General features: G+C 41.6%; 1 protein-coding gene across 2 annotated transcripts in view; it reads right to left on the minus strand.

Moving 5' to 3' along the window:
* Window positions 1-10,785, minus strand: part of zgc:171482 (zinc finger protein) — a 288,673-nt gene extending 277,888 nt beyond the window's left edge. The window contains exon 1 of one of the 2 annotated variants that reach the window (XM_034185159.1): window positions 10,360-10,785. The gene's annotated coding sequence lies outside the window, so the exon portion shown is untranslated. The remainder of the gene's footprint in view (window positions 1-10,359) is intronic. The other variant, XM_034185158.1, reaches the window with a different exon arrangement.
* Window positions 10,786-15,347: the final 4,562 nt, after the last annotated feature.

The raw sequence follows: 15,347 nt of genomic DNA on the forward strand, positions 1-15,347 counted from the left end.
TGGGTAGAGCAAATGCATGGCAATTATTACTGTGCCCCTAAAATTTTATTTCCACGACATATTCAGTACCAAGGTATTTTAAAACATTTATTGTTAAACTAAAATGCAACTGTAGAGCAGGTGGGCTATGTGTTAGACAACCAATATATAGACTGAGATTCAATTCCAGGTCTGTTCTTCATGCCACCTGTCTGTGTCCTTGGGCAAGACACTTCATCTGCATTGTTGCAGTCCATTCATCTGTAAATGGGCAAAAGTAACCTTTGAATGACTAATGTACCGTTCACGGAGAGTAGTAGACAACAGTATCACTATGTGATGATCCCTGGACTGATGAACGTCAAGTCATGTATTGGACTTATTTCTTCTTCAACAGCAATACATAGAAAATTTTTTCCTCAGCCAACTTCCACAGTGCAACACTCATAAAATTACAACATAAATAAGTGGCCTTAATTAATAGTGTTACAGGAATAGGCCTGCATCATGTAAAAAATATACTTATGGATCTGTATCTTTCCTAGATCCTTAAAAAAAGAGATTATCATTCTATTTTCCTTTGTTTTTTCCCAAAAACACAAGTGGTCTATGAGCATCCAACTTCAGGTCTGTGTCTATTTGACTGTGGGCAGGGCTGAGGCTTCTTCCTCCGGTACATCTGCAGAAATACAGGAGGAAGAAGCCTCTGGTATAGTAACATTCATGCAAATTTTTTTCCACACTATTTTGATGACTTTCGACCATGTTTATTTGTGCTTTCAAATGTAACCACTGTGAAGCAATCCCACGCTAGCATTTTATTTCTCTGTTTCATTGCTTTGCTTGAGCTAAATCCAATCCCTCTCATGGCTCATGCTGGAGCTCACTTGACTGAGATCAAAGGATTTAGGGCAGCCAGTGAAATTTGCTCCCATAGTAAATGTCTCATAGAATGAGGGCAAGTCTAAGAAGGCAACATGCATGTTTCTGTGAAGGCTCTCAGTTGTCTAGGTGGTTTCCATAGTAGAGAAGCTTGAACGTTCGACTGGACTGGGTTGCTTGACGTGAGGACGTTTTGCTTCAAATCCCAGAAGCTTCCTCAGCTAAAATTATTGCTCTGGTAGTCTGACTTCTGTCTTGACCCTTGTAGAGACCCTCTACAAGCTGAGGAAGCTTCTGCGATTTGAAGCGAAACGTCCTCACGTCAAGCAACCCAGTCCAGTCGAAGATTCAAGCTTCTCTACTAAAGCAACATGCACTTCTCTCACTTTTTACGGACAATTTGTTGATGCAGGATAATGACAAAAAAGTCAGCTGTACCGGTTAGCATGGTATGACCAAGTGGCAACACTCAAGCTTGTATTTTGACCCCAACCAGGAAGTGCAGTTCCTTGATTGGCCGCTTGAGGCTGGCTCCAAAACAGAGCACATTCCCATAGAAGCCCATTTTAAAACATCCAACTTTCGAGCAAAAAGAAACATGGTTACAGCGTGGTCCAAAAAACAGTTTAGAGCTCTATAAATAGCTTCCTCCTCCATGACAACTGTATGGGGGAGGGGGTTAATTTTTTCCTGACTTCTTAGTTGAAGGCATTTTAACTAATAAAATTCTGTATAATTGTGGGCTCCTCTCGCAGCCTCCGACCAGAATGGAGCCACTTGCTTGTATCTGTTTGGAGTATATTATTACAACCCCTAAAATAATCTCTTTCCGTGCTGTGAAACAGCCTAATGGATCATCTAAGACATCCCTGTGGCATTACTCATTCTGAGTGAAACTCTCCTCTTATTTAATATTGCATGCTAACAGTAGCACTTTTAGCAGCTGTCAGTAGGTCCACTTAATCCATGAGGAAATAAGCAGCTGATAGCTTTTACTGTCCACACCAAAATAAACCATAATGGGAACCACCGCGCAGTAATGAGATAATTGTGAATCAGTGCGGACAGGGGTCTCAACATGGCAATGCCCAGAAAAGGGGGTCATTTCAGCTGTTACGGTGTCGCTGACCGAACAGTCCTCTTTAAAAATCGGTCCACCCTGTCTTCACTGCACCTTCACTGCACATGCGTCATTTTGGAGCGTCGCAGCAAAGCACTGATTATCGCCTAGTTTCTGCTTAAAACTGCACTCCAGTCATCATCTATCTCACCAACAGGTATCAGGTTTTGTACAACAATTGTTTCCACATAAATTCGGCATTATTTCATAATAAGACGGGACAGCGATCACAGTGCCACAGCAGCGCATCTGAGACTTACGCTCTCAGTCTGACTCTCTATAACCAAAGCGATCAAAGGGAATAATGTGATTAATAACCATCAGATGACAAATTAAAACCTTTTAAATCATTCTAAAGTCAGCTTTAAGGAGAAACAAGGTGATATTCGGTGAGTCGCTACTGACGCTCCAAAATGACGTAGGTACAGCAGCATGTCAAACTCAAACGTGCTGCTGTGGCGCTCTGATTGGTCCCTGTCTTTTATTATGAAATAATGCCGAATGTATATGGAAATGATTGTTATACAAAAGCTTCGGATATGTGTCGCTGAGGTAGATGTTGACTGGAGTGCAGTTTTAAGCAGAAACAAGGTGATAATCGGTGAATCATTGCTGACGCTCTGAAATGACTAACGACGCTCTGAAATAACGCATGTACATTGAAAGGCAGGGTGGACCGATTTTTAGGGGGAGCCGTTCGGTCAGCAACAATGGGTCTCTATAGAAAACCAATGGATGACATTGTGCAGGCTCTGTCCAGTATATATACGAGGTCTGTCCATAAACTATCGTACCTTTTTATTTTTTTCAAAAACTATATGGATTTCATTCATATGTTTTTACGTCAGACATGCTTGAACCCTCGTGCGCATGCGTGAGTTTTTCCACGCCTGTCGGTGACCTCAATCGCCTATGAGCACACCTTGTGGAAGGAGTGGTCCCGCCCCCTCGTCGGATTTCATTGTCTGGAAATGGCGGAATGAAAAGGACTTTTTTTCCATCAGAATTTTTTCAGAAGCTGTTAGAGACTGGCACCTAGAAACCATTCGAAAAATTTATCTGGCTTTCAGTGAAAATTTTACGGGCTTCACAGAGAATAGGGACTTTAACTACAGCTTTAAGGACCCCTTTAAGGACGGTCGGTATGCCGCGCTGCGAGCTGCGACGATGCGGCACAAACCACTGGATCATTTCTAAGATGATGGCTCTGTGGATACGAGACCGTCGTGTGCTCTTTCTCTGGTTATCACAAGACCTGGACAGCAGCCATTTTCTGGCAGATTTCACTTTTAACAAGAGATTTTGTGATGGAAAGCCGTGCGGAGGCTTCGCGCGTCACGACCGATTCACTGATGAAGCGAGACAAAGGAACACCTCCGTTTCGGAGTGTTAGAGGACAAGTTGGGACATGTCCAGCTCTCCACAAGTTCTTTTATACTCACTCGACTGGTAAGCACTGAAAGCCGAGATAGACTTTTGTAAAGCGAGGGTGCGAATCCCGTGGGTGACATGTATTTTTTATTTTTTTATTTTCACAGCAGCTGCACGATGTGGTTACACATTGCACTACTGCTTGCACTGTGTTCCCGCGTGCATGAAACTATTGCAACATGTTTTTTCTTTTTAATTTAGTTTTTCTTCATGGCAGCTGCGTGATGCTGGCACTGTATTCCCGTGTACCTGAACTGTCACACCGGCATCGTGCACGCCTGCCTGTCGGCGCAATGTTTTGTGGTGCGCTCATACGAGCTGTTCCACCGGGAGTTGCCCTGAGTTGTACATATGCTACACTATGTGTGAAGGGGCCCTTAGCATTAATGCCTTCCACGTCTCAAAAACTTGGATTGCAAGCTCATATACTACCTTGTGACCCTGCAGCAGCTTGTCTCTATGAAACAGAATCTACAGTATGATTTGTGTTCAAGTGAATATTTTCAAGCTAAATATACTCATTCATGTGAGCATCTGTGCAATAACAGCATTTTGATGAAGGAACAAAGTTATTCAGACAAATTCAAAGAAAAAATAATAAATTACATGCTTGATAGATTGATACACCCACAGTGAACACAATATCCCCCTTTTGCTCCTCCTACATCTGGCTCCATGACAGTTTTTGAGTATGGTGGTAGAGAAAATGAAAACTGATTTGTAAAGTGCTCTATATACTGTGCGTGAATATGAAATATGCAAGGAGCTGTTAGTCTAACACTGATTTTGACATAACATGACAACTGTACCAAGATAAAGATGTCCCCTCTGTTTTACAATGAGAGGTACAGAAAAAAGGCAAAGAATGATGAACTGACACTTGTTCAAAGCATACACAGTTATCTGTACAGTCCAATTGTGAAGATGTCTTTGTGACAACAAAAAGAATGGCAAGAGTTTTCATAAAAGCAGACACTGAATGTCACAGTTTCTTCAGATAATTCTACATTACTGATAATTACTCTTTTACACATTAGTGTTTCTTCCCATTCTCCCTCAGGTCCTACACCACAGGCATGGAGGTTTGGCTCTTCTGGAAAGACACCTCAGATGTTCCTGAAATCTGCTTGAGCTGTTCCCACAGTTTGACACAGCCTTACCACTGAGACCACTTGTCACTGTCCACATCTTTTTCAGTTCTTCCTTCTCACTCTTCCTGGTTTTGCAATCTTGCCTCCTAATAACTGGACTGCCTCACTCTTGACCAGCTTCCATCTCTTTGCCACCATTTAGCCAACACAACCTCACTCCCAGCTCATCACAGTTTTACCTTTGGTACCTCTTTGCATCCCCATATGACAAGTTATATAGCCCCATCAACATGTGTGGAGACATGCTTTTTGACAGTAGTGTCATTTAGGGAATAACAATGTTGTGTCTGATGATTTGCGGACGTTAATGATGGATTACGCGTCGCCAGTAAAACTCAATTTGCGACCGTAATCCGCAAATCATCAGACACAAGGGGGTTATTTCCATTCTAATCCAATTCCATCGTTTGCGCGGTTTATTTTTCTGTAAGTAATCCGGTCGGTGAAGCTTACCGTAGCAACAGTGTCTTCATGCCAAACTGGAAATTCTGTGAGCAGACCCACAGATTTCACCATCTCGTCAACTGCATTGTGTAATTCTGTATCAGAATCCACATCAATACTTTTGCATGATAGATTAAATTCAGCCATTTCGGCATCGTTGTCGCTGCACTAGTTTCTCTCGCTCTCAGCTGACAGTGCAATTATTGACATCTGCACTGCAACGCGGTCAGGGCACGGAGTAATACATCAAATTTGAAACGGCCGAATATTTTGCCATGGTCAATTTATGGTCTGAAATCTCACACGATTAACCAATCAGATTTGCAGAACAAATGTAATTGGATTAGAATTCTGATCTACATATCTGCTATAACAGATAACAAGAGCATTACCTAGTTGCTTCACATCTGCATCATCAAGGAACATTAATCTATGTTATGGTCTTGGTTAAGGTTAAGGTTAGGGTTTGCTCATGCATCACATAGTGACACAAAGTGGCCACCCAACTCATCACATGTTGAAGCTCGGTCAAAATGAACATTTTGCATCAAAATGTGATGAGGTAGGTATCAGACTGCATTGGTTTAGCTCCACTTGTCTGGTTTATGTCTCCAACTAACATATGCTACATCAGGTATGACATTATCGCCATGTGGAGTGTTTCTGTGTGATGATCCAGCACATAGGAATCTCGGTGTTGAGGACCTGAACAACAGGAAAAGGCCAAGGGGATGCACATTTATCACCTGCTTGTGGCAGACTGATAATGGCTTTTGGAAGGTGGGAGTTGAACCGATTGTCTGCCAGGGTGGTTGCCAACCAGGGCACTTCTCACATCTTACTAACAAGCATTTTGTTTTTTCTGGCATCAATTTATGCCTAATTTTACTGTCAGTGTGATGTTCCAGGTGCTAAATCAAGCAATACCTACATATTACCACTCTGGATTGTTCTGTTTATCTGTGCTTTTACTTGAAATTTTTTGCAGTAAAGATTTTTCAAAATTCACCTTAGTGTGTAAATTTGTTTGTGCATTCAAATCCAACATAATTTTGAAATGATGCCACGACAGATTCCATATTATGATGTGGAAGAACGACACAGCTGCTGTTTCCAGCTGCTTTTTAAATAATTAATGAATGTAAGCTCAGAAAGGTCAAAAAGTCCACACACACACACCAATGCAAAGACTTCAATGCACACAGTTTAAAGGTCACAACATAAAGTGTGAGAGAAAAAATATATTTCAAGAAGACATATTGCCTGTTGCTATGGAGAGGTCCTGGAGGAAAACATACGCGCACAGAAAGACTCGCACCTAAAGACAATGCTCCATTAATCTTACAAAAAAATGGAGCAACTCACAGCTGTGAACTCAAACATACATGTCAATCTTTACCCTATTAAATAAAGTCGGGAAGCAAGCTGCTTTTTACCCGTGGATTCGGTGTTTACGTTCTGCTTTTTAGGCGTATGAATACTTTGATGGACTTTATTTGTAAGCCATCCATATAAGAATTAAAGCAGGCACTTTTTAAGAACATCGCCTCCTCGTTTATTCCTTGAGGACAGGGTAAATTATGCCAGTTGGTTAAATAGATTTTCCCCCAGCTGCAGTTCAGCACCTCCTCATGAGATGAGAGAGAGCGAGAGCGAGAGAGCAAATAGGTTACTTCAACAAATGATATAAACAATAACTTCCACATTATCCATCCATCCTTCCATTTTCTGTACCCGCCTATCCCAGCATTCATAGGGCACAAGGCAGGGTGCACCCTGGACGGGATGCCCGTCTGTGTCAGGGCCACATATAGAAAACACATTCACACCTGCATGCACACCTATGGAGACTTTTTGTTTAAGTTTCTAATTCACCTAACCTGCATGTCTTTGGTTGAGGGAGGAAGCCGGAGCACCTGGCCATGCAAACACGAGGAGAACATGCAAACTCCACAGACAGGAATATCCCATGACCTTCTTGCTGTGAGGCAACAGTGCTAATCACTAAGCCATTGTGCTGTCCTGTTCCACATTATGAATTTGGTAATTAACTGTTTAAAAAAGAAAATATTGATATTTTGTTTTATTGTTCTTAAAAAATATATTTGCTTACTTCCTCAATGGTTTCACACAATGCACATGAACTGGCATGAACTTAAAGGAGAGTTGTTACAATTACTTTGACATAACCTTGAGGGTGCAACCACAAACACAATGAAACACAGAAAAGCACTACTGTCACCTGTGATGAAACAGAAGGCATAAGTATGGCATGTTTTAATCATTCTATTCTATTCTAGGACAGCCAGCCACTCTGTCTGCAGTAGCCACATAAAGTACAGCAGAATACAGTCAAGGCAGAATCAATCACCATCTGAGACTGAAGAGCTCTTGTGCTCACTTCTGATCAATAATTTTATGTAAACAGAGTAGTTTCAGTTTATCAAACAGTTGACCCCAGGTAAAAAAAAAATGTCCTTTTCTATGTAACTGGGTTGCATGTGAACTCACAGAATACAAAATTATAGTGAGTGGGATGTCACAGTACCTGCTAGAACATGCTGGTGGACCGTCAGATTACTGCTTATTATGGATTTTGTAAAATTGTAATATTTTCAAAGTTTTGAAAATTCAGTTGATTGGACATGATTTGGAAAGGCACATGTCCACATATAAGGTCCCAAAGGTGGCAGTCAATGTCAGAGCACAAATCAAGCATGAAGTCAAAGGAATTGTCTGTAGACCTCCAAGACAGGATTGTCTTGAGGCACAAATCTGGAGAAGGTCAAATAAACATTTCTGCTGCTTTGAAGGTCCCATTGAGCCCAGTGGCCTTCATAATCTGTAAATGGAAGAAGTTCAGATCCACCATGACTCTTCCTAGAGCTGACCGCCTGTCTAAACTGAGCGACTGGGGGAGAAGGGCCTTAGTCAGTGAGGTGAGCAGGAACCTGACGGTCAATCTGTCAGAGCTCCAGAATTCCTCTGTGGAGAGAGGAGAACCTTCCAGAAGGAAAACCATCTCTGCAACAATCCACCAATCAGGTCTGTATGGTAGAGTGGCCAAACGGAAGGCACTCCTTAAGAAAATGCACATGGCAGCACACCTGGAGTTTGCCAAAAGACAACTGAAGGACTGTCAGAACAAAATTCTCTCCTTTGATGACACAAATATTGAACTCTTTGGTGTGAATACCAGGTGTCATGTTTGAAGGAAACCAAGCACCATCCCTACAGTGAAGCATAGTGGTGGCAGCATCATGCTGTGGGGATGGGCTTCAGCAGCAGGAACTGAGAGACTAGTCAGGTATTGAGGGAAAGATGAATGCAGCAATGTACAGAGACATCCTGAATGAAAACCTGCTTCAGAGCGCTCTTGATGGTTCATCTTTCAGCTGGACAGTGACCCTGAGTACACGGCCAAGTTATCAAAGGAGTGGCTTCAGGACAACTCTGTGAATGTCCTTGAGTGGCCCAGCCAGAGGCCAGACAATAATCCGATTGAATGTCTCTGGAGAGATCTGAAAATGGCTGTGCACCGACGCTCCCCATCCAACCTTATGGAGCTCGATCAGTGCTGCAAAGAGGACCGGGCAGAACTGCCCAACGATAGGTGCACCAAGCTTGTGGCATCATATTCAAGAAGACTTGAGGCTGTAATTGCTGCCAAAGGTGCATCAGCAAAGTATTAAAGGGTTGAATACTTATGTACATGTGATTTCTTAGTTTTTTTATTTTTAATAAATTTGCAAAAATTTCAAAAACCTTTTTTTCATGTTGACATTATGGGGTGTTGTGAGTAGAATTTTGAGGGAAAAAAAATATTTACTCCATTCTGGAAGAAGGCTGTAACATAATAAAATGTGCAAAAAGTGAAGCGCCATGAATACTTTCCGGGTGCACTATTTGTTGCGTTTGGCCTAAATGAAACAGCTAAAGTAGGATAGCATGTGTTCGTGCCTCACATCGTCAAATCTACTATACTATGGAGTTGTTCTTGGGTCCTGTATGGTAACCACGCAGGCAGACAACCGGTCCACCTCCAATTGTGGAAAGTAACCGTCTATCTGCCAAAGCCAGGTGACACATGAGCGTCCCTTTTGCCTTTTCCAACTGCTAGAAACAAACATTTTAGAAAGTCATTCCAGTGGTACACAAGGATCCTCTGAAAAGACCTAGTTAGTACCAATGACATCAGTCCAGGAACCTCATAAATCCATAAGATCTTCTCAGGCATCTCTCTGTGTCAAAGACCAAGGAACCAGAGTCATAAATGTCACTGCCAAGATAAATGAATGTCTCCATGTACACGTTTGAAATTTTCCGCAGCACACTGATGCAGTTCTGACAGCTGACTCCAGGAAGTCATTGAAAGACTGGCTCTTGTCTTGATATAGGACAATCACAAATCCACACACTCAGACTCCTCACTCAGACTCACAAGTGCCACAATCTTAAGCAACCCAGAAACCCACAATCTTAAGCAACATTAAATTCCTCTTTTTCATTCTTCTCTTTAATGTTGGCATGGACTGGGTTTTTGATTGTGGAATCCAGTAACTTGGTGCATTTGTTGGTGAGGAAATGTTTGCAGACAATGCTTTTATCTTTGGAATTAATGGATGTCCTTCTTGTGGTGCCTACACAATAACAGTAATAGCTGCAAATATTATAATATTTAGAATATTATGAAATCCATAAATTCCACAGAAACTCTCTAATTAAATTCCAACAAACTAACTTGTCCTCACTAAAAAAAATGAAACGGAGGTCAAACAAAATAACTTCACACCTCTGGTCAGCAAGGGAACACCACATAGACAGAACCATCACATTTAGGAGTATTATAGTGGAACAACAGTCTTTATACTTTGAAATCATTAGAGCACCAAATGGCAGTTTTATCAATGCTATATGTTATATCTGATTAAATGGCATGTAATGCAGAAATGATTATTCAGCTAATCAGTTAATTTATGCACACAAAACACTACTGAAGTAATCTGATAGATTTGTCCTTAAGTAATTTATGAAACAAAACCAATCTGGCTAATTTCTGTTTTGTTTTTGGTTTTAAAAATAACGATTTGGCAATGTTCTCAATATGATATCACTGCATAAAGCTTTTCAGTTTTCAGTTTTCAGTTTTTTTTTTTTTATTGAAGGGTATATATAAAAAGGTAATTTACCAGTAACTAAAACTGTGGAAATGGTCCTTGTAAATTAGACAAATTATCCAACAGAAATTCCGTGTTAATAATTCGTACCAAAACTTTGGTCATTCTGCTCTGTTACAAAAGTCCTGAATCTGTAACTAATATGTTGAGCAAACACAGGTGCCTGGTCACTCACCTTGCTCAGAGGCACTCAGTCCTCTCGACGAAACTGCCAACCATCAGCCAGCTGCAGCTGTGCGTCCCCTTTACGCACCTGTACCGTAAAATGAGGTGAAATCCGTCCAAACTTGCCGGGATTCCAGATAAATTCCCGCTGTGTTGTTTGTATTCCACGCAGATTTTATATTTCTTCTTCTTCTTTATTTTGTTTTAATCGCGCGCGCCTCCTCCTCTCCTGGCTCGCGCCGCTCTGTCGTGATGCTGGAGTCTCGCGGAGTCTGTGTTGATATCATCCACTCACTGAAATACCCCGTGGAGGGAAAACTAAAGTAAAATATCCCGGCGAAAGGAAGGGAAGACGACAAGAAAACAGAGAGAGCAGCCTTCATGAAAGAGAGAAAAGCTGTGTGTGACAGAACTGTACGCTCCATTTGCGGTGAGTGGAAGCGCTGGAGTGAGTGAGTGTACCCGTCCCACTCTGTCGTCTTATATAAATTACGTACATAGTAAGGTTTTCCTAGCCTGCAGATTATATATTATGGAAATATATGAAAGTAAAATTTTTTTAATATGGAGTTTGGGCTACATATTTATTATATCGTTAACTTTCTAAAAAATAATGGCCTACGTCATGTTTTCATGTTTTTGAGAAAACGCCAGAGCTTCAGTGGCTGAGTAGAGTTTAATTTTCCTGAAGTAGTCGCCATTTTGAAAAGCTTTTAAAATTGCCTAAGTCACATACTCTTTTGACTCAGGCAAAATAATATGGCTTAATTCACACTTGAGATGGGCCATTATACAACTGGGATGGAATTGCATGATCTCCTCATGTGAAGATTTAAGTGATTTTACCACAGGTGGCCAGCATCATAGGGAGATGATTTAGGCAAAAAAAAAAAAAGAAAAAAAATTACTTTTGGGTAAAAGTGACTTAGGCCATTATTTTAGGAAGGTGACAATAGGTACAGTCGGTCGCTGAAAGCAAACCGCTGTCACGCTCATTTCCTACTTGACGTCCATCGTGCTCGCAGTGTTCTGCCGCAGCTTTTTCTACTTAATATACACCAGTTTTCACACAGAATGTCACGATTGTGTGTTGCAGTTGGCTGTACCCTGCACGATAAGTTAAAAGATCAAAAAGCGCGTTTTTTTTCGAGCTCCCAAAGTGCCACATTCTGCTTCTCTCCTCATTCTATTCAGCTCGCAGGAACGCATTCTGTCTTCAGCTGTGAGTTCTCCGCTCTCAGGCGTTCCAACTCTTCCTTTTAGGACACCTGTTCCATGTTAACGTGATCATCCCTGAACCATCCCTGGTTCTCAAGACCAGGCACCTAAGTGGCTCTACTCTACTCTTTTCTACTCTCCTATTTTACTCTTCCTTTTTAGATATTTAGATATACCTTTGTATAACTAAGCAGGGGTGGTGGCCAAGTGGTTAATGCGCTTGGTTTCAGTGCAGAAGGTTCCGGGTTCAAATCCCACCCCTGCTACATTTCTCCATGTAATGTGGAGTTGCGTCAGGAAGGGCATCCTGCGTAAAACCTGTGCCAATTCAACATGCAGATCCACCTTGGATTTGCTGTGGTGACCCCGAGTGCAAAACAAGGGAGCAGCTGAAGGGACTTATTAGATATACATTTGTATACTGGCATAGTTCCACCTTAGAACCTTACTGCTACTACTACCTTAGAGGTTACTGCTGTAGCAGCTTCACCAAGAGAGGCAGCTGCAGGAGGTGAGCCGAAAATGAAGCTTTGGCTTCGCCCTCATTGGCCTGGGGCGTGGCTGGTTGAGACGCTTCACATTTCTGCTTATTACTGCAGCACACGATTGTGGCATTCTCTGAGAAAACTGGTGTATATTAAGTAGAAAAAATGTGGCAGAACGATGCGAGCGCGATGGACGTCAAGTAGGAATGAGCGCGACAGCGGTTTGTTTTCAGCGGCTCGCTAGTTACTATGCGTGTTGCTATGTGCGAGCACATCAGGGACCCAGATGTCCAACCGTACCTATGCCATTTGGAATGACCAAATCAGCAGGCCTTTGCGAATAAACAGCAGTAAAGATGACTATATCAACAATGGTTGTGAGTGCGCGTACAGTTTGTTTTCAGCGGCAACCCAAAATGGTGACCGTAACTACGCGGAAGTGACGTAGGCCTGACTGTACCTATATGGTACATCTTGGTATCTAGCACTTCTTTCCCTGATGGGCAGTGCAATGGGTAAGTTTGTTTACTGTCTTGTGTCCACATTATTCAGTACACCTTGTTACTGCAGAGTTGGAGCCAGTTTTGCCTCTCAGAAGTGCATTAACTGCTATAGTTCTTTGTAGAAAAACTTTAATTGGTCAGGTTGGGCAGCATGTGCTGGTACTGCGTGTTGCCACATACACCACTTCACAGAACCACCTCGGGTCCTGGATGACAGTCACCCAGGCGGACAACCGGTCAATCCCCACCTCTTGAAAGTAGACAGTATCTGCTGCAGCTAAGTGAAACGGGGGTATTCCCTTTGCCTTATCTAGTCAGAGGTGTCCACAACACTGAGGCACCCACGTTCTGGATTATGCCAGGACAAACATGCCACATGACAGAAATTTCAGGAACTGAAGCTCCTACACTATGCAAATGGCATTGAGTCATTGCTTCAGATCACTTGTCAGCATCCAAGTCTTATTACCATGTAGTAAGAAAGGAAGCTAATAACTTGGATCTTTATTCTCCTTCAAAGACATGGACATCACCACCTTCCAGTCTAGCATCTCCCAGACTGCATGAACTCTTCCAAGGCATCTCCCGAATTCAAAGGCTGAGGACTGTGAGACATGAATGTCTCTGCTGATATAAGTGATGCAAATTTCAACACTTTCATCAGATGCTGATAAACCTCTGATGACAGAGACCTGGTGAGTCCTGAGTGACAGAAATGTTGTGGCTTAGCAAGCATCTGTAGTCTAGAGGTCCTAATGACAGATGGCTGAAAGGACAACCCAGAGGCAAAACCACATGCCCAGCAACATTAATCACACTAGAAAATTGGTGAATGCATCTATTCCAGATCAGTCATTGAAAGAGGACATTCCCCAGTTCTGGCCCTAACCCTGATATGACCACCATTAGCCTAAATTATTGATTTAAGACAGGATGGAGTCATGCTTTCATGTTTACTCTAAATTCTGACCATACCATGTGAATGTGGCAGCAGAAGTTAAGAGTCATCAGACCAGCTAACATTGTACCTTCTTCCATTTTGTAAATAGTCATTTTTGCAACATGGAGGTGCACCAGTTGTCTGCCTGGGCGGTTGCCATACAGGGTCCAAGGTGGTTCTGTGGTGTGGTAGATGTGACCTGACATGACACTCTGTATCACTCATCATGACAACATCAAAAGACGGAGTATCTCAGGTGCTGAAGCTCTCACACATATGTTAGTTACAGTCAGCTCTCAGGCTTCGATCTGCTGGATGAAAAGTCACAGTAAATCTTTTCTGCAAATAAAATCATCTTTTTTGTCAAAGATTTGTTCATCAAATTGTATCTAGTGTTGTACCTGATGCACGACATGAAATTAATAATGCAGTTCGCTGTTTGTTGTAGTTGTAGCAACTCTTCATAGAAACAATGGAGAATGATGGACTGAAGCAAAACCACAAAGTCATTACGAACTGTAAACAGAATTAATTACTCTAAAGAGGAGGAAGTTACAATGGACAATGAGCAGGGTAAAAGTAAAGTGACCTAAATGACCTGTTCCTTCAAGAAGTAGTGGTAAACAAAACGATAACCCAGCTGGTTAATGCTGTAATGTCAACAAATATTAAGGAGCATCCTCTTTAAAATGGATCATTTTGTCACAAGTATTTTTTCTTAACTTAAACCTTTAAAACAGTTTTAATCCCATCCTCTGCTTTAATTGAATATTGGATATTGATTGGTTGCTATGCAAACGTGAATATTTTGATAGGCCGCTTTTATTGAGAAGATTGTCTTGAAATGAAACACTATTTTGTATACCGTAATTTGCATCTAGTTTAAACATTTGTACTCCATAGGTAGTTATGAAAGAACACAATTAGGTTATGTGACCTAAAAAAAAGTAAAGAAATAAATTACTGTTTATATTTTTCATGAAAGATATGGGTCACTATTTTGACATATTCTATAATTCACTCATAAGTGAATCTCAAATTCAGGCACTGCAGTAGCATAAGCAGTTAGTGTGCTTGTCTCACATGTAGAAGGTCCCCAGTTCAAGGCCACCTGAAACCCATTCTTAATGTATGTATATTTAGAGTTACACCAGGACAGGCATTTGTTGTAAAACTTATGCTAAATAAGCATCCAGATCCAGTGTCATGACTCCAGGAGAATACAGAGCAGCTAAAAGACAGATAGTATTTCATATAGCTGCCAGAACGCTTCTTCTGGCTGCTCCAGTTAGGGGTTGAAACAGCAGGTCATCAATCTCCATCTTTCTTCACCTAAATGTCCTCCTGCACTTCGTTCATAAACCTACAATTCGGCCTTTTTTCCCTCCTCCTGCCTGGCAAGTCTGTCCTCAGCATTCTTCTCTCACTGTACCCCACATCCCTCCTCTACCCATGTGTCACCTCCAGTGCTGCCCGCTCTGGGCTCAACTCACAGTCACGAGCAGTGGCGGTTCTACATTAAATTAGACCCCCTTGAAGGCCCCCCCCCCCAAAAAAAACCCCCCACAAAATTTTGCACAAACCTATTTTTATTATAACAGTAACATGCAGTCTCCTCCCACCTCCAACATTGCCAAAAGACAATGAGGTAATTTTGTACAAAACAGGATAAGTTATCAGAACTTAAAATATATACACTATATACATAAGAGTGGCAAATATATATAATCTGATTCATCATTCAGATGGGAAAAAGATATGTATTTTCAATAAGATGTACAGTTGTGCTCAAAAGTTTACACACCCTGGCAGAAGTTTAGTTTTTTTGGCCATTTTTTCAGAGAATATGAAT

Source organism: Thalassophryne amazonica, chromosome 13 (assembly GCF_902500255.1).
Source record: "Thalassophryne amazonica chromosome 13, fThaAma1.1, whole genome shotgun sequence".
NCBI lineage: Eukaryota > Metazoa > Chordata > Actinopteri > Batrachoidiformes > Batrachoididae > Thalassophryne > Thalassophryne amazonica.